The 25,379-nt window shown below is 40.6% G+C and overlaps 1 protein-coding gene across 3 annotated transcripts in view; it reads right to left on the bottom strand.

The window, feature by feature from the left end:
• The window catches only part of ZC3H12B (zinc finger CCCH-type containing 12B), a 43,521-nt gene extending 18,574 nt beyond the window's left edge, over positions 1–24,947 (bottom strand). Inside the window, exons 1-2 of one of the 3 annotated variants that reach the window (XM_039362399.1) lie at positions 24,709–24,947; positions 13,720–13,806 (exon numbers count right to left, since the gene is read on the bottom strand). The gene's annotated coding sequence lies outside the window, so the exon portion shown is untranslated. Of the gene's footprint in view, positions 1–9,164; positions 9,561–13,719; positions 13,807–24,258; positions 24,368–24,708 lie in introns of those variants that run through there. The other 2 variants (XM_039362400.1, XM_039362401.1) reach the window with 2 other exon arrangements.
• Positions 24,948–25,379: the final 432 nt, after the last annotated feature.

The raw sequence follows: 25,379 nt of genomic DNA, 5'->3' as shown, positions 1-25,379 counted from the left end.
GCCATGCCCACCCAGTAGGCCACACCCATTCCATCCACACCCACCCAGTAGGCTGCACCCACCCTGACCACACCCACCCGGCCCCCTGAGGTCAATCACACCCTTGCTATAGAGAGCTAGTGTGGAATAAACTTCTACTCATTTGAAAAACCTTAGTTCCAGGTTTCTTGTGTCTTGACAAGACTGCTCTCAAGTAGTCCACCAATCAGATGACTGGCCAATATGCCCAGGATCAGGAAGTCATATATGAAAGCAACAAAACTGTCCTATGCATATATTACACACCGACTCACAGATAAATTCCACTGAATTCAATGGCAAATATTCCTAGTGCAAATACAGGCGTGTCAAAAGCTAGGACGTAGTGCACAATATCACTGGAGTCCACCTATTCCTTATGTTTCTGCTTCATGCCTTCTTCCTTCCTTCTCCAACACAGGAAACATCCTTCTCCAATAAATTAATTGTGTATAAATAATATAAATTATGTGTCTCTCCTATGTCTCCAAGAAATAAGAGAGATAACATAATTCTTTAGGAGGAGTCTGGTACCACAAATGTTACTGAAAGGAATCAGCTTTTGTGAGTTGCAAATTGCTTCATAAAATGTATAGAGTGGCTAAACGTATGAAGAATTCAAACTGGAATGAGGCAGAAAGAGACAGGAAGATGGCTTGTTATGCAAACACAGATTATATACCTGAGATGTCCCTCATCCATTAATCAATGATGTCCCTCATCAACTGTAATGTGTACAAACCCACAGTATTTGCTGAGACCTTGTGTGATGGCCAAAAAACCTTTTGATGTATGTTCAGTTCAACAACCTCTCACCCCATAACAGAGTTTTTTTTTAAAAAAAAAAATCCACTTTTCCCACACTGTCCACTTTGAGGTCTGCTAAACAGCATCCTCTCTTTAGAAGGCCAGATCCTGAAGTTGAAACTCAAGTACTTTGGCCACCTGATGAGAAGGAAGGACTCACTGGAGAAGGGCCTAATGCTGGGAAAGATGGAGGGCAAGAGAAGAACGGGACGACAGAGAATGAGATAGCTGGATGGAGTCACTGAAGCAGTAGGTGTGAACTTAAATGGACTCCAGAAGATGGTAGAGGACAGGAAGACCTGGAGGAACATTGTCCATGGGGTTGCGATGGGTCGGTAACAACATTAACAACAACAAACAACATCCTGCAAGGTTGAAATGTTAAGTAGAGACTAAGAAGGCTTCACCACAAATCTCCATACATGACCTAAAGCCGGTCTTTTGGGAAACTTTATTAGAAAGGAACTGCTATTACAACGATTTAGGTATTTTTTTCCCCCCTCAAGAAAAATAGGGAAACTAGTATGTTTACTGACATGTTTTGCAAGCTGGGAAATATTTTGCAATGTGAAGTCTGCTCGTTTTAAAGTTTTGATAGCCCACGTGCTCTCTGAAACCGAAAACTAAAAGTAAAGTGGAACCCTTGTCTTACACACTAGCCCAGCTATGCAAATCAAGGGGAATTCTCAGCTCAGAATTTCCATATGAGTTACAGAATGGTCTCTCTTCCGTCTTTTTTTTTTTTTTTTTTTTTTTAATTCAAGGGGTGGAGGGGGGGAGACATCAGCACTGGAAATCCTCATTTAAACACAGGTCAACAAGAAACTTAACATTTCAGCGTTGAAATTTAGTAGAAAAAAACAAATAGCAGCCACAGGGGTTTCGTTGGCAATTAAAAATCAACACTGATTTACTGACATGTAAGCACAAACCAATTTGAAGCATAAATTATTATTTTTTTCAAAACAGAAATATGGGGTTATTTGTTTCTCCCAATTATTGAGGCTTATTTTTGCTGCACAATAACCTAAATGCCTAGCTATGGAAGTCACTGCCAGGAATTCCTTAACTGGAGGAATTTGGAGCTGAGATCTTCAGCAGCAGAAAACAGAGGAACACCTCTAGGATTTATTTAAAAAAAAAAAATGGAACAAACGCTTAAGGGGAAAAAGTTAAAAATCAGGCGAGGAAAAATCTTCCACATTCCCAGATAGTTCCCAGAACATGTCCTCATGAACCACCTGAGTTTTGCCAGTGGTCTAGAAACAGCATGAACTTGGACTGAGTCCAAAAAAGATCACTTAAATATGACCTTAAAGGCACATTGGATTGCATTTTATAAACACGGAACCCCTGCCTAATTTGTTTATGAAATCAATGAAAACAATCCCTTACGTTTGAAAAACAGTGGAGAGTCTGCTGAAGATTTTTGGAAAAAAATATTAGTATTTGTTTTTGAATTTCTACAAACAAAGCTTGCTCGCTCAACGTGTTACCAAACTTATAACTTTAGATTGTCCGTGACTGCATTAGCAGCCCCAACTACAATTATACCTTCGCATATTTCTGCATTCTGCATACCGATAGCAGTCTTCCTCATCCTCCAGAATCCAGAAATGCCCAGAATTCTCAGACAACACAGCTAAAAGCTGCTGTGTGTGCCTTAAATCAGTGGTTCTCAACCTTTTTAATGCCGCGACCCCCAACCGGTCGTAAGTCGAGGACTACTCAACTGGTGCAGCACCATTTGCAGAATGGGACTTTTGGCGGGCTCAGCAGGGCAGAGACAGCCTGGACAATTCCTATTGGCTTTGGAAAGCCAATAGAATGAGACTCTATTCAAGAGAGTCTATGCTATTGGCTTTCAAAAGCCAACAGAATAAAAGGGAGTAGCACAGCTAAGGAAAAGGGGGGAAAAAATGGCGGACTGTGTTGTTTGGCGACCCCCGTGAAATGGTCGTTCGACCCCAAATGGGGTCCCGACCCACAGGTTGAAAACCACTGCCTTAAATCTTCTGATTTGGTATATCCTTCTCAGAAGTCTGGGAAACACAGTATGATCTGGAAAGATTTCTATCGGTTGCCTGTCTTCTGGCGGTGAGGAGGGCGTACCTTTCTAATGGAATGTGCTACACTTCATTGTGAAGCAGTCTCGTTTTGGACCTCTCAGGCTAGTTTGAGGCAGGCCTTGACTCACCTGGAGACCGTGAACAATGAGGCCTTAACACCTCTATGACAGGGCTGCTGTAAAGTGTTTAGGAGCCTGGGAGTACCATTCAATATTTCAAATAGCAATAGCACTTTGAGTTATTTATAAAAGCAAGATAAAAAAAAATCTAATAAGAAAACATAAATAAATAAGATGGCCAGGACTTATTTACTGGCATGGGATGTTACCTTCACGTCTGCATGACGTCATTATACCCATAGCAATAGCAACAGCACTTAGACTTGTATACTGCTTCATAGTGTTTTACAGCCCTCTCTAAAAGGTTTACAGAGTCAGCCTTTGGAACCCAACAATCTAGGTCTTCATTTTACCAACCTTAGAAGGATCGAACTGCTGGCAGTCGGCAGAATTAGCCTGCAGTACTGCATTCTAACCGCTGCGTCACCACAGTTCCTCTAACTCGGTTTTAGAATTATGATCGATGAGAAGGATCTGTAGTGGGAGGCCAAATTCAGCTTAGATGCAAAGATTTGGTCCGTGATAGCTTGTACCATATGAGGCAAAAATCTTGGCAGAGAGAGCATCCTTATCTGGGATACCTGCCCGGCAGAGGTTATGGCCATCAGGAACACCACTTTCCATGCCAGATGCTTTGAGGCAAGGTAGAGTTGGGTTGGGGCATCATCCCATAGTGCAGTGTTTCTCAACCTTGACAATTTTAAGGCATGTGGACTTCAACTCCCAGAATTCCACAGCCAGCATTGCTGGCTGTGGAATTCTGGGAGTTGAAGTCCACATGCCTTAAAATTGTCAAGGTTGAGAAACACTGCCATAGTGGGTACTAGTGGCCACTGCTTGGTCTTAATATGCAGACTCTCTGAGGCAGGGGTCCCCAACCTTGGGAACTTTAAGACCTGTGGACTTCAACTCCCAGAATTTCCCAGCCAAGTACCCTCTTGCTCCAGGAGCTCCAAAGGATTCAGTATGGCTGTCTGAGGAATTCTGGGAGTTGAAGTCCACAAATCTTAAAGTTCCCAAGGTTGGGGACCCCTGCTCTGAGAAACTTTTTGATATGAGGATGGGCAGAGAGAACGATTATTGCTTCACAATGAGAGATCAAAAGGAAGATGGCCTTAACAAAGGACTGCAAGCCGACAACTTTGAGCTTGGTTGCAGTCCTTTGTTAAGGCCATTGGTAAGTCAGTGTTGGAGGATGAAGGTTGCGCTTGGTAAGGTTCCTTCTTTTTGCAAAAAGCTTAACCCCGTTCACTAGTCCAGATCCTTCAGGCTGAATCGATCCACTGCTATTTTGCAGATCATCAAGATATATTCTGCCAAGCAGGCAATGGTTTGGGCTCATTGTGTTTCCTCTGTCTGCGTTTCCTATACTGTGGGAAGCCAAGCTAGCAGTTAGCTCAAAGGACAGAAATCTTAACAAAGACTAAAGAGCAAGACTTGATTTTGAGGATGGGGTTGTAAACACATGGGCATTGGGTTGCAGGATCTCCACTTTCCTATCTATTTTTAGGGGTTGTCTTTACCAACTATGTCTAGTACGGAGGGAGTTCAGCAAATCTAAGACAGCCTGACAGAAGATAGTTAAGAGAATTAAAGGTCCTTGAGGATAGGGGTCTGTAGTTCCCTGTGATTAGGTTTGCAGACTTTCTTGAAAAGTAGAGAAAGTCTGATTTTTTAAAAAAGCAGAAGTCTCCACACTTGGCAACTTTAAGACTTGTGAATTTCAACTCCTAGAATTGAATCCTTTGGAGCTCCTGGAGGAAAAGGGTACTTGCCAAGGGGCTGAAAAAGAGCTGATGTGATTCCAATCTTCAAAAAGAAGAAGAAAAAAGTGGATCTAGGAAACTACAGACCAAGCAGCTGGACATCAATACCTGAGAAAATCCTGGGAAAGTTAATCAAGCAGCAAATTTCTGACAATCTAGCGATGAACAAGGCGAAAGACAGCATGGGTTTGTTAAAAGCAGATCATGCCAAACAAATCTTATTGCCTTCTTCAATAAAGTGAATAAATGAGTGAATCAAGGAAACGCTGTGGATATAGTATACTTGGATTTCAGTAAGGCATTTGACAAAGCAGATTACATCCTACATCTTGATAAAATAGAACAATGTGAGATAGACAGTACCACCACCAGTTGGATTAGTGTGTGGTCCTTACTGGAACTATCTCTATATAAAGGGAAGAATGCAGTGGGGTACCTCAAGATTCTATACTGGGGCCAGTACTCTTCAATATCTTCATAAGTGATCTAGATGAGCTCATCAAATTTACAGATGACACCAAGCTGGGGGGAATTGCTAACACTTTGGAACATAGACTCAAAATTCAGAAGGACCTTGACAGACTTGAGTATTGCACCCTATCCATTATGATAACAGTTCAGTAGTAAGAAAAATACGGTCCTGGATTTAGGCAGGACCAACCAAATGCAAGGTATAGAATAGGGAATATCTGACCCAACAGTTATACATGAAAGAGGGATTTAGAGGTCCTGGGACACCACCACTTAAGTATGAGACAACAGGATGCTACAGCTGCCCAAAAAAAAAAAAAAAGCCAATGAGGTCCTAGGCTACAACAGCAAATGGATAGCATTAAGATCATAAGTGATAGTACAGTACTGCTGCATATTGCACTGGTGAGGCCACACATGGAATACTTTGTCTAGTTCTGGTCACCACAATACGAAAAAACATGCTGAGGCCCTAGAAAGAGTGCAGAGAAGAGCATCAAATGAAAGGGGTAAACCGTAGCGATGGATAGCTAAGGGGACTAAGTATGTTTAGCCTAGAAAAGAGAAGGTTTAGGGATGACAGGATAGTAGTCTTCCAGTACCTGAAGGGCTGTCATAGGGAGATGTGGGTCAATTTGTTCTCTACAGTACCTGAGGGCAGGACAAGAAGGTTGGGTGAAGGTTGGACAGAGGAAGATCCAACCTGGAACTCAGGAGGAATTTGCTGACAGTGAGAGCAATTAATCAATGGAAAAGCTTGCCTCTCTGAGTCACGGGTGCTCCATTACTGGAGATTTTCAAGAAAAGATCGGACTTCCATTTATCTGGAATGGTACAAGGATTCCTATATTGAGCAAAGGGTTGGAGTAGAAGACCGCCAAGGAGCTTTTCAGCCCTAAGATGCTATGATTCTATAAATACTGTCCCAGATCCAAAGAAAACCAGGCACACTAAAATTTCATTCAAGTTAATGGGACATAATTTAGCAGCTGCTCACTATTTCTAATGAGGTTAATGAAACTGACTATTTGGGTCTGTCTGAAGTACTAAATTACAGAGAACCAGCCTTAAGAGTTGTTTCCCAACGGGGCCCAAAAAGACTAATCACCCTTGCTTCCTGGAAGTCGTTCTGTTAAATATTGGACAAGTATCCACTTGAGGATGGTCTAATACTAAGTGTCCCAATTCATTGGCAAATTTCTGTGCCTTCTTTCTAACTTACTAAAAAAAAACAGACAATATTAAATAAATTCAGGTGCTACTTAAAAAAAGGGAAACAAGTCTTTGAAGCACAAATAGAATCTGTTTAAGGAAAGAGCACCCTGGATGATAGATAGATAGATAGATAGATAGATAGATAGATAGATAGATAGATAGATAGATAGATAGATAGATGATAGATGGATGGATGGATGGATAGATAGATAGATAGATAGATAGATAGATAGATAGATAGATAGATAGATAGATAGATATTATTCAGAATTTGCAAACATAACACAGCTCTGCAATTGATTGAAAAAGTAACATGTTTCCTAAGGCTTGAAAAAAGTTATCCCTGTTTTAATGAATAGCAGAGAGGAGCTGTCATATATATATAGAAATATATAGGAGGTCTCTGCGGGAGGGGTTAGACCTGGTTAGTGCTCCAATTCTTGGTGTCTTCCTGGGAACTAAAACTAACATTCTTAGATAGATTATGACATTTTCATATGCAAACCTTAATATCACTGCATATATACACAGACTGGAGTGTACAACAGTTTCTAACAACTTAAAATAACAGAATAACAGAGTTGGAAGAGACCTTGGAGGTCATCTAGTCCAGCCCCCTGCTCAGGCAGGAAACCCTATACCATTTCAGACAAATGGTTGTCCAGTCTCTTTTTAAAAACCTCCAGTATTGGAGCACCCACAACTTCTGAAGGCAATTAGTTCCACCGATTAATTGTTCTGTCGGGAAATTTCTCCTTAGTTCTAGGTTGCATCTCTCTTTGATTAGTTTCCATCCATTGCTTTTTGTCCTGCCTTCTGGTGCTTTGGAGAATAGGCAGCCCCATAGATATTGAAAATCTGCTATCATATCACCCCTAATCCCTCTTTTCATTAAACTAGACATACCCAATTCTTGCAACCTATGTTCTTCCTGTGTTTTAGCTTCCAGTCCCAATCGTCTTTGTTGCTCTTCTCTGCCCTCTTTCCAGAGTCTCAACATCTTTTTTAATATTGTGACGACCAAAACTGGATGCAATATTCCAAGTGTATTCTTACCAAGGCATTATAAAGTGGCATTAATAGTTCACATGATCTTGATTCTATCGTTCTGTTAATGCAGTCTAGGACTGCCTTGGCTTTTTTGGCAACTGCAGCTCACTGCTGGCTCATATTTAAGTGATTGTCCACTAGGACTCCAAGATCCCTCTCACAGTTAATACTGTTGAGCCAGGTATCACCTAGTCTATTCCTGTGCATTTGTTTTTTCTTGCCTAAATGTAAAACCTTACTTTTCTCTACACTGAATTTCACTTAGATAGGGCCCAGTGGTCAAGTCTTTTCAGATCATTTTGCATCTTGAGCCTATCTGCTGGAGTATTGGCTTTTTCTGCCAATTTGCAAATTTGATGAGTTCTCCCTCCAGCAAAAGCATCTGGTGTGTGCAATTAGCCTGGTACTTTTCTTCTCACATTTACTGGAGAAGTACCACAAAAAGTCTATGCCAGTTATTGTCCTTTTTTAATCTTACTGGATTTCTCCCCTTTAAAAACAAACACAAAACCCTATTTGTGCAAGCCTATCCTTTCAGTATATTTTGAACAGAAAGAAACTTCACAACTCTAATATTTGAGATTCTGTTATTATTGGCGACGTCTCTAAACTTTATTTGAATATTCAAGGCAACTCATTATAAACCAAAGGTATCCTACAAAAGGAAGTAATTGAAAAATGTAAAACCAGATCAATCCGCATTGTATGCATCTGTCTTATTTTTACACGGATATAAAAATATTTGGTCTAAAAACTTGCAGTTACAATTCTAAGTCCAGGAAATAAAGAAAGCACAAAATAACAAAACAGATTAAAAGCAATAAAAGAGAACCTGTGTAGATTACTACTAAACTAGTGTTAGTGTGAAATATCATAGAGATAAGAACCTTGTTATCTACTGAATATGTATTATCATATTACTTGCCAACAGTTTCTTAAATAAGCAATTTAGTCAGTTATAAGCTCTTACTGGTGAACTTTGCATGTGCCCTTATTTGCTATAAGGATAAAGAGTTGCAAAACCTAAAATGCAGAACAAGCAACTTCTTAAATCTTAACAAAATGAAAAGCTTGTGTTTAAATGCAAAACAGCTCTAACAAGAGGCAATTAATTCTGCTACTGACCTGTTCTTTTCCCACGAATGTCCTTTCTGATAGTATTTGTTTTCCAACCCAATGTACTGATTGGAATAAAAGCAACTGGCACCATCAGAGGAACACATCTTTGAAAGATGAAGGGTTAAATATATTCTCCTCCCACCTTTCCTTTTTTGCAAACTACTTTCACAGCCACAACTTAAACTCTTCTAAAAGCTGTAGCAGAAGCAAATACATACACGTTTTCTTTTCAGAAATATTTCCTCCTTCAGAATCAACCTCAGAACATTAAAACATACACTTTTTTTTCCAAAATCCTTTTTCTTGCTTCGTTCAGATCTCTAACCAAATTCTATCCTTGATGGATCCAAAATCCCTTAAGATTGGGGGAGGGGGGGGGAATCACACATATCCTTGCCTTATAAAGAAGTAACTGAAAGAACTGTAACAAATCCCCCCCCAAAAGACTTCAAAAGCCAATAAAGTAAATATAAAATTGGATCTCCAAAAGGCACTGCGGCTGGATACTCACAACTGTCTTCAGAGCTTACCTGTCATCCACACCGCTAATACAGATGATACGTTCTTGGCAAAAATAGTGTGTATAGCAGTTTTCTACTCTTTGGACTCTGCTAAGGGACTGGATGAGTTATGAAAGCTGCTCTCTGCAGAAACACACCCACTTCCATGACTCACAGGAGTTTCTGTCTCCTTTTTTTTTTTTTAAAGTAGCTGTCAACTCTGAAAGCTATTAAGAAAATTCAGCTGTGTCATTTTTCCTTTAAAAACCACCAGGACCAAGGGGTACTTTCATGTGAAAATCACCACTGCCTCTAAACACATGGCTATGAGGAAGTAATCCTAGATGATTTTTATTGCCATTAATCATTCCGAGGTGGTTTACATTTTGAGAGAAATTACAACCAATTCTCTTTGGGACAGTATTCCTTACTCACTGGAGTGGCTGGGGAGTTCCCCATATTAGGGACTTTTTTCCCCCTGTGAAGGTTGTGTATGTGCCTTTTTGCATTTCTGTTAACCATAGTTTTCCTAGACATCCTAATGCCTCTCTTTTGTGCAACATCTTACTATTTTGGTGACACAATAGTGCTGACTTCCAAATATCAAACATTAAAGATTGTTACTCCCACACCAGGAAGAGAAGATTATAAATTGGATTAACATTGTGATTGTTTATGGAAAACAGTAGCTTTCTCCTGACAAAACTTTTGAAAAGATCTTTCCTGTCTGAACAGAAAGAAAATGATGACAAAAATTACATTACCCAGAAACAAAACTGTTAAAACAAAAGATGTCCTTTTTCTCCTGTCTGAAACAATGGGAGACTATTATCGAATTCCTAGGTTATCTCAGCAGAAAAATCTGTAAATAATGCTAATTTGTCATGTGGTGTAGCAAATTTCAAAATTTTAAGTTGATATTACCTGGTTTGGCAATGAAACGTCTGCAAAAACACCAACAAGCTCAGAGACCATCCAGGACCCCACAAATTTTAAACTTCATTATAATACAGCGGTACAGAGATAAACACACACACACAGGCACAGGTACACACAAAGCAATTTAAAGAGAAAACAATCCAGTACTATCAGCTTCCCGTTTGTAATCTGCAAAGATGTCATCATCTGAAGTGAAAACTTTGCACTACAGCTTTAAGTGTTTAAGCCTTTGCTGCCCGTTGCTTAGCAACCAGGCATCCTTATCTAAACATTGCTTTTCAGCAGAGTCACGACTGACTAGTGGGGTTGCTAACGCAATTCAGAGAAAACATGTATTTTAGAATGGCCCAAGTCCTGGCCACATAGTATGGTGCTTAATGAAGTTGCTACACCAGCCTTTTAAAAAGGTCTTTTGTGATTGATTTATTGCAACTCAAGAGTGCGACTGTCTGATGTGCTCCCTGCACTTTGCTCAGCAATATTTTCAGAAGTTCTTCTTCTTGGGGTTGGAAAAAAGCTGACTTTCAAGCCTAAAGCAGGACTAGAACTGTCTTCTTCCACGTTTCCAGCCTGGTGCCACCAATCCATCTAATTTACAGACAAACAACAGCACAGGGTGCTTCAGAGACCTCTGAGACATGGATGAGTTCTGAAGCCAGGATTTGACTCCTAAGCAGCAGCAACGACAAGAACACTCCTGAAGTTCTTCAAAAGCAGGGGTCTTCAAACTTGGCCCTTTTATGACTTGTGGATTTCAACTCCCGCTGGCTGAGGAATTCTAGGAGTTGAAGTCCACAAGTCATAAAAGGGCCAAATTTGAAGACCCCCGTTCAAAAGCAAATAATCTCATTTAACTTCCTGAAGGGATCAAAGGCCGGAACCAAATATGCCACTGGAACAAGTAGATCTCATATTATTCCAGTGGCACATGAAGCATCAAATACATGGCAATCAACAAAATATGATACGTCCTAGAGCCCCAATAGGCATGAGAGGGGTGGTAGTAATAACAGCAAGAATGTAAATCCACCTTTCAAAATGTTATGGCAATCATATGAAATGTAAACATTGAGCTAATCATTTTTGAGGGCACAAAACAATTTCCAAATGGCAGGGTCATTGAAAGAGAAGTGTGGAATCAGCTGCCTACCATACAACTTTCAAAAGCAAGCCAGGTATTTAAAGCTCTCTTTGACATCCCTAAAATTTATAAACAATGTCAGAACAATAATATCTGTCTATTAGGTATAAACTTCATTATAATGTTACATGGTGTTTGGTGTGTTACATTCTCTCCTTTATATGATGTGTACATGGTGTGTAGGCACATTGTCTCCTTTATAATATTCATCAACTTGATATTCAAGAGGGGAAAAAATCTTAATATAAGAAAGATCACCCAAAGGCTTGGGTATAATTTACATAATTAATCAAAGAAGTCTTGATTCCTGTTAATACAAATGAAGCAATTATTACAAGCATGGGAAACGTCAGCTCCCAAGACCAGAGACCATCCCAAACCTCTTTTCTTTGATATCACAGCTTTCCTAGCCACACTGCTAAACATTTACAGCACATATTTCTTGAATTAGAAAATGTATGATGTACCCAAAAACACAACAACCCTAAAACAGGAAAATGCTAAAGAAAAAAACAACAGACGAACAAAAAAATCTTGTGTTACTTCTCCATGCATTAATCTCAGACCTTCAACCGTTACACTGGGACTATAGCACTAAGTATGTCCACCATTGCTTTATAGCAGGAGTCTCTAAACTTGACAACTTTAAGATTTGTAGACTTCAACTCCCAGAATTCCTTAGCTGGATGGTTGAGAAATTCTGGGAGTTGAAGTCCACAAGTCTTAAAATTGCCAAGTTTGGAGACTTCTTCTTTATAGCAGTATTTCTCAACATTGGCAGTATGAAGATGCATGGACTTCAGCTCCCAGAATTCCCCAGCCAGCACAATCAAGATTCTGCCTCTTTTTTATTTATATATATATATTAACGCAAGGCAGCAAACATATCTAATGCTTCTTCCTCCTCCTATTTTCCCCAGAACAACAAGAACACTGTGAAGTGGGTTGGGCTGAGAGAAAGTGATTGGCCCAAAGTCACCAAAAGCTGGTTTTCATGGCTAAGGCAGGACTTGAACTCACAGTCTCCCGCTTTCTAACCAGGTGACTTAACCGCCAGACCAAACTGGCTCAGCCTTTATCTTATACTGCTTCTGGTTCAGTTTATCAATCTCCATCCACTCCATCATCAAATTTAGGCAAAGGTTTGGCACATCATTTAACATTCCTATTAGAGCATCTAGCAGAAGCTCTTACTGATTCCCCAACAGTAATCCCAAAAGCAATTTGAGTCTTTATTCGGTTAATTCAAGCAAGGAAATTGCAGTCAGAGTGTTCCTCCCACTCTCACCACCCCCAGCAATGGGAAAAAAGCAACCCAGAAGCTGCTTTCTCAAGAACAAGAATCAGCCCCAGATCATGGTTTCAATTCTCAGCTTCCTCAAAGAAAATAAAACGATGTTGACTATTCCCCTAATATTTTCTTGGTGGAAACCAAGCCAGCATTTAATATATTAATTCAAATAGAACCTGCCCCCTAGTGGTCAACAGGGAGAAAATCTCCAATGTATGAACCACAGAACACGAAATATTTAGTTGACATAGAACAGTGATGGCGAACCTTTTAGAGACCGAGTGCCCAACCTGCAACCCAAAACCCACTTGTGCATCGTCGGGTGCCGGGTGGTGTGGCCCATTGGCTGGGTGTGGCCCATTGGCTGGGTGTGGCCAATTGGGGGGTACGCACCATTGGGTGGGCGTGGCTGTGGTGGTAACGGCAGACTGGGTGGGACTAAAAAGTTCAATCAGTCAATTCCAACTTTGCAAGATCTTTTTTTTTTCCTGCGAGAAGTTGAAACTGACTGATTGATTGAACCTTTTTTTTTTTTGCACATGGCAGCAGAGGCCTAAAGCAAAAAGGTTTTATAAAACCCAGCTGAAGGCCTAGAACTGGGGCGACGGCACGCGTGCCCATAGAGAGGGCTCTGCGTGCTGTCTCTGGCACCCATGCCATAGGTTCGCTACCACTGACATAGAACATAGAATAACAGAGTTGGAAGGATCCTGGGGGGGTCTTCTATGTGTATTAGTGAATATTTATTTTCTCCTCTCATACTAAAGAATCTCATCTCAAATACCATTCCAACATAACCCCTTTTGTATTAATATGAATTTATTTTTAATAAATGTTCACATGACAATATTTCCATAATTTCAAATCAAATTCATAGTTGAATACGAATGCATTTTAAATGGAAAAAAAAGATACTGATATTCTAGCAAAATACTTTGGGTGATGAGAAAGATGTTGAAGCAATGCTTTGCAATTAGAACAAATGTTCAAGTTAAGAACGTAGCATCCAACCATATATTGCTCCATGCTTCATAGACTAACCCAAGGGTAGGCAGCCTTGGCTCTTTTATGACTCATGGACCTCAACTCCCAGAATTCCAAGCTGGCTCAGGAATTCTGGGAGTTGACGTCCATGAGTCATCAAAGAGCCAAGGTTGCCTACTCTTCTGAAGAACAATACATGCATTAAAAAGAAATGGAAGAATTTAACTTACCATTAAAGTATTCTCTTCTCTTCTCTAAAATGCCCAAATAATTTCTGGTATTGCTGTTACAGCCTCACATGGTAGGTACAGGAATTCCTAGTAAAAAAAAAAATAATCAGAAAAGCACATGATGCGGAGATTACAATAATATTTGGCTAATTTATGTAAAAAAAAAACCATTTCAATCCCATGGAGATCAAAACTGTTAAAACAAAATATGGTCATATGCGGGAATTGTTTTCTACTCCAGATAAACCAGACAGGAGTTAACAAACCATTTTATTAGATGATGGGTCCAAGGGAGAGTGAAGTTTGGTATCTGATTTTAACCTTTCTTTCCCAGAGGTTCATTTCAGATTTCAGCCTAGGGCTCTCTGAAATCTTCCAAAAATTTGATGCATTTCTTCTTAAAAGCTTGCACTTAGAAGTTCTTCTTAGTTCTATGCTGTTCTCTAGATCTTGAGCGACAAGAACCGTTTGGACATCTATGTCTCATGCCTCAGATGCCACCAGTCAATTTGATCTGGCTGCAGTTCTCAGTCCTTTGATTTCATAATTACAGGTGGTCCTTGACTTACGACGACAAATGAGCCCAGAATTTCTGTTGTTAAGCGAGAGAGTTGTTAAGTGAGTTTTGCCCCATTTTACAACCTTTCTTGCCCCAGTTGTTAAGGGAATTACTGCAGTTCATAGGATCACATGACCCTGGGATGCTGCAACTGTCATAAATATGAACCAGTTGCCAAGCGTCTGTCTGAATTTTGATCACGTGATCATGAGGATGCTGCAAAGGTCGTAACTGTGAAAAACAGTGATCAGTCACATTTTTCAGTGCCGTTGTAACTTTCAATGGTCACTAAACGAGCCGTTGTAAATCAGGGACTACCTGTTCATTAATGCATTTTCTATAGACAGCATTCAACAGCTTCAGTTGAGGCAAAACGCAACACTTAGGCAGCTAACTAAAGATGACACTGCGAACATAACACTTCTGTATTTTTTTTATAAAAACATATTGCCAAATTTCCAAGCTCAATTTGAGTATGGATCAAGTCTGCTTATGTGTGCACTTAGAGGTGCTACTATTCACAGCTCCCCAATTATGGGATGTACTTCCTGCAGATCCAAGGCTGACCAGATTATTGATCTATTGCAGTGGTTCTCAACCTTTTTAATGCCGCGACCCCCAACCGGTCATAAGTCGAGGACTACTCAACCGGTCGTAAGTCGAGGACTACTCAACTGGTGCAGCACCGTTTGCAGAATGGGACTTTTGGCAGGCTCAGCAGGGCAGAGACAGCCTGGACAATTCCTATTGGCTTTTGAAAGCCAATAGAATTAGACTCTATTCAAGAGAGTCTATTCTATTGGCTTTCAAAAGCCAATAGAATAAAAGGGAGTAGCACAGCTAAGGAAAAGGGGGGGGAAATGGTGGACTGCGTTGTTTGGCAACCCCCGTGAAATGGTCGTTCGACCCCAAATGGGGTCCCAACCACTGATCTATTGAGTCTTCCAAATTCCAGCCTGCTTCCTTTTGGGAAATTCTGAACTGTTAGTGGGACACATATCATATTCTTTGCTAACAGGACAAAATTAGCTTCCACGGTTGGCTAGTGGAAATTTATTTTTCCATTTTCAACTCAAGAATAATTTGGAGTTTCTTGTACTCCGTACGTCATACAAATATTTTGAAGCTAACCTATGCCCAGATCTTTTTCTTTCAATAGAAAAACCAATCTACAATCCATAAATGTCTAGCCCAGGGGTCTTCAAACTTGGCCCTTTTATGACTTGTGGACTTCAACTCCCAGACTTCTTCAGCCAGGCACGCTGTCATGTCAGAAAGGAAGAATGTGACACCTTATGTTTACTTCAAAAAAGAAAGAAAGAAAAAAACATCTCTTATTCAGTCAGGTGTTGTACTATTATGCATTCTGGGAAGGACACAAAATGTTTAGATTATGTGCATCCATTGTGGAAAAGGTAATGTTTCCTCCTAGCAATTTTTCTTCAATTTTATTTAACTAAGAGGCATATTTGCTTCAGTAGGATTCGGCTTCATGCAGTTATTAAGATGCTTGGCTTTAGTTGATTTCTGCCTCAGCTGCTGGTTCTTCCTCTCCTACCTCCACCTCCACAGCAAAACAATAAAAATATGTAACTTAATACTGGCTAGAACTTCAGCATAGAGTATGACTCAGGTGTTGTTAGAGGGTTACATAAAATGCATCAAGAGATAGAGACAATTTCACAGAAGCAGTTCCATGGAGAAAGTCTGCTTACTAGAATAATTGCTGTGACAAGACTTAAAGTCATTAGAATCTCACACAAAGCTTGCCACGTGAATGATCTCCACACAGATACATTTAAATAGATATATTCCCACTGTAAGCAAGAAAAATGTATTTATTTCATGTCCTTATGGACACTAGGCCTGTTACTTCAGTAAGCTACTACTTCATTAACTCAGGACAATTAATTGAATTGTAAAACTTGGCTGCATAAACTTAACCAAGGAAAAAAGCCTTCCATATACTGTACAGAGGGGTCAGGCACACATTCCAGCATTTTTTTTCCAAATTATTGAACCTTAAAGACATGACAGAACCCATTTCCTCTTGTAGACTTGACAGTTAAAACTTAAATTTCAGTTGCTATGTTTCATTAGATCACAATACTGCAATATTGAAATAGAAGTTCCTTGCTGACTATAATAAGCAAATCTGTTTGCCTCATTATCCTTTTTTTTTTCACCATGACATTGCTCACAATTTCATATAAAACTGATCAGCATCCTTAAAAGACACTAATGTCAAAGGATGTCTTCCCATTGTTCTTTAACAAGTAGGAAATAAACCGCCAGCATGGCTTTTAGTACAGGCCTCTTGAAATAAATGAGAATCATATGATTATCCTTTTGCAAAACCCTTCTTCATTCCAAATCTGGGTGGTACATTAAAATTTTATATTGAATTGTGCCCAAACACTCTAAAATAAAACGTTTTAAAGTTTAAAGAGGAATACGCAGGAGAAGATAAATACAATGTGCAGTCTTAAATAGGTCACTCGTTAAATGGAAGCAATTTTGTTCAAATTACAGAGAGAGAGAAATGTTCTTGTCAGAGGGACTGTATCTTTAGTCTCCGTTATATAATAAAAATCGTAGCTATACTGGAAAGCCAAAGAGAACACAGGCTGGGCTTCTACAATCCTATGGGGTTTCAGTACGTCAAAGTATCTGGACAGTTCAACTGAACTACATTACTCAAAATAATTCAGCAGAAAAGATTTTCTATGATTCCATGCACTTCTAGTAAAATCTACTACTTGAAAAAACTGACCAATATGTTGTTTAATGAATGCAGGATTCAGTCTCAAGCAATGTGACTTAAAAATGCTCCGTTTATACCTTCTCCTAAGGCTGCAGTCCAGTGCAGGACTGAAAAGCAAGTCCAATTAAATTGACCAGAAATTGGTTCTAAGTCACGCCAAATTAGACTGCAGAATTAATACTCTACGATTTCATCTAATCATAAATTTAAGCAATTTTATCTAATTAGATAGGTTGGACTGAGAGAAACTGACTGGCCCAAAGTCACCCAGCTGGCTTTCATGGCTAAGGCGGAACTTGAACTCACAGTCACCGATTTTCTAGCCTAGTGCCTTAACCCGCAGGTCTCCAACCTTTTCGGCACCAGGGACTGGTTCCGTGGAGAGAGGTCTGTCCACGGACCGGAGGGTGCGTGGTTTTGTGTGCTGCCTGCATCCCGCAAATGGGGCTTTGCTTGTTTGTGCAGACCGGTTGCTGGCCTGCCGCGGGGTTGGGGACCCCTGTCTTAACCACTAGACCAGTATTTTCCAAACTTGACAATTTTAAGGCATGTGGACTTCAACTCCCAGAATTCCACAGCCAGCAATGCTGGCTGTGGAATTCTGGGAGTTGAAGTCCACATGCCTTAAAATTGTCAAGTTTGGGAAACACTGCACTAGACCAAAGTGGCTCTCAATGTCAACACAAAGCACTCCATAGTCCTGCTATTCTTGTTGTATACCAATTAAGCATTGTGTTATTCACCCATATATAAATGACAGTTAATAGCATCAATTATATTTGTCAAGGAATTTTGTCATAAAGGAAGATCACATTTTTGATATACTACGTGAAGCCACACATCATAGTTCCAGTGCAACAATTCATCAACTCAAGCTGTATGCAGGTAGTCCTCAACTTACAACAGTTCATTTAGTGACTGTTCAAAGTTACAACTGCACTGAAAAAAAGGGGCTTGTGTCTATTTTTCACGCTTACAACCGTTGCAGCATCCCCAGGGTCATGTGATCAAAATTCAGACACTTGGCAACTGACTCATATTTATGATGGTCGCAGCATCCCGAGGTTACAGGATCCACTTTTGCCACTTTCTGACAAGCAAAGTCAATGGGGAAGCCAAATTCACTTAACAACCATGTTACTAACTTAATAACCTCAGTGATTCACGTAATAATTGTGGCAGGAAAGGTCGTAAAATGGGGCAAAACTCACTTACAAATGTCTCACCTAGCAACAGAAATTTTGGGCTCAGTTGTGGTTGTAAATTGAGAACTGCCTAGATATGACTAAAAGATTAAAGAGATAGCCAGAGAATGAAAATTATTTTTTAGGTAATATATACTATAGAGCAGATTCAGTCCACCAAATTATTAGGGAATCATTCAACACAGCAGTCTCCAAAAGATGAAAGAGTAGAGAGAAGTTCAGAACTGAAAATTTGTTACTGCTTTGAAAACTCACTGTAAATGTTTTTTATGTATCAATATTCCATTAAAAATTTCAGTTTCAATTGAAGTTTCTGAATTCACCTTTGCAGAAATGTCTCCAGAATATGTAAGTACTCATATTTATAAAAATCTAAGGATCAAATTAACTTACAATTCAATCTGGGTCAGTCCTAATGATAAATGATTCCAAACGTTTGGAACAATTAATATGGTAATACAGGGTGATACAAAGTAACCAAGCTAAACAAAGGAAAGAAAATAGATAAAGCCAATCAATTCTACAGTGCTAGTCACACAGTGAACAAATGGATGAAATTTTTCATCACACGTACAAATTATAAGTGGGATGCTCCTCCAGATCTGCTGACTGTGGGCTCAGTGGTTTAGAATCACAATTTCTGCTTGTAACAAGCAATCCATAAATAGTTCACATCATGCAGAATTCAAACCAATAAACCTTATAAAGAAAAAGTGCCAGCTCTGTATTATATATACCTATGAATAAAGTAATTAGGTCAAGTTTTGAGTTAGGCAAAGAGTAGGTGCTTTTTTTTTCCCCTTCCAAGTTTATTATCATTAGCCTACACATCTGCAGAGGTTTTCAGTAATACCCAGCCCTGAGATATACATCGGAGCTACCATTTTAATTTCTCACAGTGTACACATTTTAATTTCTACAACGATGCACACAGCAGAAGAACCTGACCACAGGTCCATGGAGTAATTCTCACGTGTCAAGGAACTGGACAATCAACAAACAAAAACAAAAGGTTTTCCCTGATTGCTGTCTCCAGGGATTTATTGATTTGTTTTACTGTGCCTTCAGTCTTGACAACCCGTTTCCCTGACAATGTTTTTAGAAGTGATTTGTGCCACCTTTTTCCTAGGCCTTAGAAAGAGACTGGCCTACAGTCATTCAGCTGGCCTTACTTCTAAGGCAGAGAACTCATGTTTCTGGTCTTCTGTTCCAGGACTTAAACCACTAGACCAGCTGGCTCTTACAGGAGGGTATAATATCACTGAATTTCTTTGTATCTGTATTCTTTGTACTCCATATGAATCGGCCAAGTTTAAGACTTTGGGGGGGGAGGGAATTACAGGTAGTCCTCAACGACCACAACTGAGCCCAACATTTATGTTGCTAAATGAGACATTTGTTAAGTGAGTTTTGCCCCATTTTACAACTTTTCTCTTCATACTTGTTAAGTGAATCACTGCAGTTCTTAAATTAGTAACACAGTTAAGGGAATCTGCTTTTCCCCATTGACTTTGCTTATCAGGTTGCAAAAGGGGAATCACACGACTACGGGACACTGTGACCGTCATAAATTTGAGTCAGTTATTGAGTCTCCGAAGATAAATCATGATCGTGGGGATGCTGCCATGGCCATAAGTGTGAAAAATGGTCATAAGTCACTTTTTTCAGTGCCGTTGTAACTTTGAACAGTCACTAAATGAACTGGGGTGACATGATAGCAGTATTCCAGTATTTGAGGGGCTGCTATCAAGAAGAGGGGGTCAAACTATTCTCCAAAGCACCAGAGGGCAGGACCAGAAACAATGGTTAGAAACTAATCAAGGAGAGAAGCAACCTGGAATTACGGAGAAACTTCTTGACAGTGAGGACAATCAACCAGTGGAACAGCTTGCTTCTAGAAATCATGGGCGCTCCATCACTGGAGATTTTTAAGAAGAGCCTAGACAGTCACTTGTCTAAGATAGTATAGGTCAGAGGTGGCAAACCTATGGCACGGGTGCCAGAGGCGGCACTCGGAGCCATCTCTGTGGGCACGCATGCCATTGCCCCAGCCCCGCCTCCCCCCACGGCCCCCTTCTCACCAGCAGCCCCCCTGGAGGAGAATCGCCCCAGGGCAACAGGGACAAGACTCTGCCCTTGCACCCCATAGCATGCAGATGATGCTGCAGGATGTGGGCAGAAGGCATGGCTGCCATGGTGCTGCAGGGCTGCCTGACGATCTGCTGCAGCAGGCCATGGAGACGGTGCAGGTGGGTGGGGCAGGGGATGGGTGGGGGCGGAGCAGGCAGGGTGGGAGGTGGAGCGAGGGCGGGGTAGTGGTTTTGGGGCACCTGATCTCTAAAAGGTTTGCCATCACTGGTATAGGTTCTCCTGTTTGAGCAGGGGGCTGAACAAAAGACCTCCAAGGTCCCATTCTATTCTATTCTATTCTATTCTATTCTATTCTATTCTATTCTATTCTATTCTATTCTATTCTATTCTATTCCTGTTCTTATTCCTATTCTATTCTATTCTATTCTGTTCTGTTCTGTTCTATTCTATTCCATATAAAGATTCTGTTCCATTCCATTCCATATAAAGATTCTATTCTATTCTATTCTATTCTATTCTATTCTATTCTATTCTATTCTATTCTATTCTATTCTATAGTTGAAGTTTTTATATGTCCTTGAACTGGCAGATAACTACATTCTCTGTAGCTATGCTTTGGGCTCTTAAATAATCAGTTAAAACAGGTGCTAATCTATTGATTTCTTTTTTTTTTTTTAGAGATTTATTTTTACGCTTTAATACTTTTGTACTTTTTTAATATATATTTTCACTGACAACTGCATTGGCTGTTCTCCAAAATAGCAAAGAGAAATGAAAAATATAAATAACAAACAAAAGTACAATTGCTACATTTTTAAAATGAATAAAGTTGTATTTTTAGCTTGTTTACTAAGAACTGCACTCAATTAGACATTGTGTAATAATATGGAGCAGGTTTTCAGTACTAATATACAATTAACTGGAATGAAGTTTAAATACGGCAGAATGAGGATTTTATTAATTATATCTAGCTGGAACAAATATCTTACCTTGATGAAGAGATTAGTAACAGGCATAGATAAACTCATCATAAATTTATAATATAAATTCTCTTCTTTGTTTTGCTCTCAATATGATATATAGCAGTGGAGACGAACCTATGGCATGGGTGCCAGAGGCGGCACTCAGAGCCCTCTCTGTGGGCACGCACTCCGTCACCTCAGTGCTAGGCCTTCAGCTGGGTTTTATAAAACCTTTTCGCTTTAGGCTTCCACCACCGTATGCAAAAAAAAAAAAGGTTCAATCAATCAGTCAATTTCAACTTCTCGTGGGAAAAAAAAAGATCTTACAAAGTTGGAATTGATTGAACTTTTTAGTCCCACCCAATCTGCCGGTACCACCGCAGCCACGCCAACCCAATGGGCCACACCCACCCGGCACCCGACGATGAATAAGTGGGTTTTGGGTGGCAGTTTGGGCACTCGGTCTCTAAAAGGTTCGCCATCACTGATATATAGTGTTACATTTTAACTATCCTAGGTCAAAATTAACTTCAACTTTTGCTTGCATATCAACTTATCAAGTGCAAACTTAAGTTAATGCTAACCCTGATCAGCATAGCTAATACTGGAAAAGGTTCAGCCAGAGGGAGTGCCCAAAATCGTACATGTTGTCACCATTATGAAAAGCCTGTTCAATCATTTCAAATCATTCTCTTGAACCTCAACTTCCTTTTCAGTGATAATAAACTTCACACTGAATTGCAGCCATAAATCTCCCATTTTTTTAATGACTTTGAACTGCAATTACATAACATCCATGAATTGGCTTTACTAAACTCATTACATCAACGTTCATTGCTTAAAATGTACCTGTAACTTATTTTCTACACATAAAAAGTGCAAGAATTTTTCCACGTGAGGAAGCTAACTACCGTACCTGGAAATAAAGTAAATATAATAAGAACATAGTACATGTTTTGATTTTACTATATTCTCAGCCATATAAACTCGTTAATGCATATAAAAAAGTGCATGCATCAAAATGTTTGTATATGACTAGCTCTCTCTCTGTATATGGGTGGGTGTGTCTGCTTATGTGTGTGTGTATAACAATATAATCCATCTGAAGGAATGGATTGGTCTTCATGATGCCATAAAAACCTTTCACTTTACAGTACAATTAAAACACTGTTACACTGCTGATGTTTTTTTAATTGTGAGCCACCCAGTGTCACTTTGGCGATATGGGCGGTTATATAAATCAAATCAAATCAATCAATGCAATGCACACATGACCAAGACAGACACACCAAAGGCCAAAACTCAATCCAATAAAGAATATAAACTGATATCAATCAATTAATCAATGCACACATGATCAAGACAGAGACACCAAAAGCCAAAACTCAATCCAATAAAGAATATAAACTGATATCAATCAATCAATCAATGCACACATGACCAAGACAGACACACCAAAGGCCCAAACTCAATCCAATAAAGAATATAAACTGATATCAATCAATCAATCAATGCACACATGACCAAGACAGAGACACCAAAGGCCAAAACTCAATACAATAAAGAATATAAACTGATATCAATCAATCAAGCAATGCAATGCACACATGACCAAGACAGACACCAAAGGCCAGATCTCAATCCAATAAAGAATATAAACTGATATCAATCAATCAATCAATCAATGCAATGCACACATGACCAAGACAGACACACCAAAGGCAAAACCTCCATCCAATAAAGAACATAAACTGATATTAATCAATCAATCAATCAATGCAATGCACACATGACCAAGACAGACACACCAAAGGCCAAAACTCAATCCAATAAAGAATATAAACTGATATCAATCAATTAATCAATGCACACATGATCAAGACAGAGACACCAAAAGCCAAAACTCAATCCAATAAAGAATATAAACTGATATCAATCAATCAATCAATCAATGCAATGCACACATGACCAAGACAGACACACCAAAGGCCAAAACTCAATCCAATAAAGAATATAAACTGATATCAATCAATTAATCAATGCACACATGATCAAGACAGAGACACCAAAAGCCAAAACTCAATCCAATAAAGAATATAAACTGATATCAATCAATCAATCAATCAATGCATACATGACCTAGACAGACACACCAAAGGCCAGATCTCAATCCAATAAAGGAGAATATAAACTGATAGCAAACCACATTCCTTACTAGAATTGATATTACCTAGTTTGGGTAATGAAACATCTGCAAGAAAACCAGCAAGCTCAGAGAGCACCAAAGACCCCTCATTTCAACCCTGAGCTACAAATATTCTCCTTGATTGGTATCACATATGACAATCCAACGCTTCAGACAGCAGCAAATGGGATCTCAATCCATCACTGCAATAAGTGGATGAATGAATGCAATCAATCAATGTCCAAGGCAGACCCACCAAAGGCCAGGTCTCATTTGGGGTACCTGGGCTTCCTTTCCTCTGGCCCGGTTCACCCACCAGGATTGAAGCCACTTCCTGGGTTTCATTTAAGGCAAACTCTTTCTCTGGCTTTTAACTAGATAGATAGATAGATAGATAGATAGATAGATAGATAGATAGATAGATGGATGGATGGATGGATGGATGGATGGATGGATGGATGGATGGATGGATGGAGAGATATTTTCCCAGAGACATAAAATACAGGTATTCCTCAACTTACGACCGCAATGGAGCCCCAAATTTATGTTGCTAAGCGAGACATTTCTTAAGCAGGTTTTGCCCCATTTTGCGACCTTTCTTGCCCCAGTGGTTCAGTGAATCACTGCAGTTCTTAAGTTAGTCACAGGGTTGTTAAGTGAATCCGACTTTCCCCTTGACTTTGCTTGTCAAGTCGCAAAAGGGGATCACGTGACCCCGGGACGTTGCGACCGTCATAAATACGAGAGTTGCCAAGCCTCCCAATTTTTATCACCTGATCACGGGGATGCTGCAACGGTCGTTCAGCGTGAAACATGGTCCTGCGTCACTTTTGCCCGCGAGGTTATAACTTTGAACGGTCACTAAATGAACTGTTGTTAAGTCGAGGACTACCTGTACTGATAAAAAAAAAAATTGCTCCCTCGAGGTGAAACCAGGATAGCAGCTCAGTTCTCTGAAGGGGAAGAAAAAGGAGGGGGGAAGCCCACCCCCTCCGCCCTCCTCCATGAAGACGACTCTGTGACCCCAGCAATCGCAGCCAGACCCGGAAAAGCCCCCCCCCTCCCGCTGGGACTCTGCCAGGTAGAGTGCCCCTGCACTGGGAAGCTCTCCCAGCCTGGCCCAGGGGATCCAACCCAGCCGCGGCCTTGCCCGGGGGAAGGAGAGGTCAGAAGAACAGCGACACCCGCTTCCTCCACCCACGGAGCCCCCCTGCCCTCCTCACCCGGGCTCCTCGCCGATGCAGCTGCCCGCTCTGGGTCTGCCAGCAGCCGCGGCGGCGGCGGCGGCGTCTCCGCTTGGGGGGCCCCGTGGCGGCCGCTCCCGCCCAGCGGCATCCACAGCATGAGGGCGGCCGCAGGAAAGGCCTAGCAGCCGGAAAGCGAAGCGGCCCTGGAGTCCGGGAAGAGGTGCCGCCGCCGCCGCCAGGCTTCAGCTGAGGCGGTTTTCGGACTAGGCCGCATGGGCGCCGTCGCTAAGCAACCGCGCGGCCCCGCCCTCCCCGACGGGTTGCTGAGACTGTCCGGCCGGAGGAGGCCGGCCCCGCCCGCGCATGCGCACTGGGGAGCACGGTTCCACCGCTGCCCGCCAGCTGGAGTGGGTGGTCGGTAGATTGTGGGAACGCGTGTAGTGGCTACACGGGTCGTCGTGATGCTGGAGAAGCTGGCCTGATTTGGGGGGGGGGCGGGGAAGGTTAGCCTATGAGAGATCTTCTTGATAGTCGGAAAGTGATTTAGTTATTTCCATAGGATTGGTTTCCATTTTTCTTTTTAATGCTCATGATTTTAATGCTTATAATCTTGTAATGCTTTATTATAATTTTTTTTTTATCTTTGGTGATCTTTTTCCCTATGCGTCTTGTGAAATAGAGCAACAGAAAATAACCACGAAGTGCTA

The sequence above is a fragment of the Crotalus tigris genome, unplaced genomic scaffold, assembly GCF_016545835.1.
Source record: "Crotalus tigris isolate CLP2741 ecotype Arizona unplaced genomic scaffold, ASM1654583v1 scf7180000019431.395589, whole genome shotgun sequence".
NCBI lineage: Eukaryota > Metazoa > Chordata > Lepidosauria > Squamata > Viperidae > Crotalus > Crotalus tigris.
Note: the sequence above shows the minus strand (reverse complement) of the source record. Positions and strands in the feature narration are given on the sequence as shown.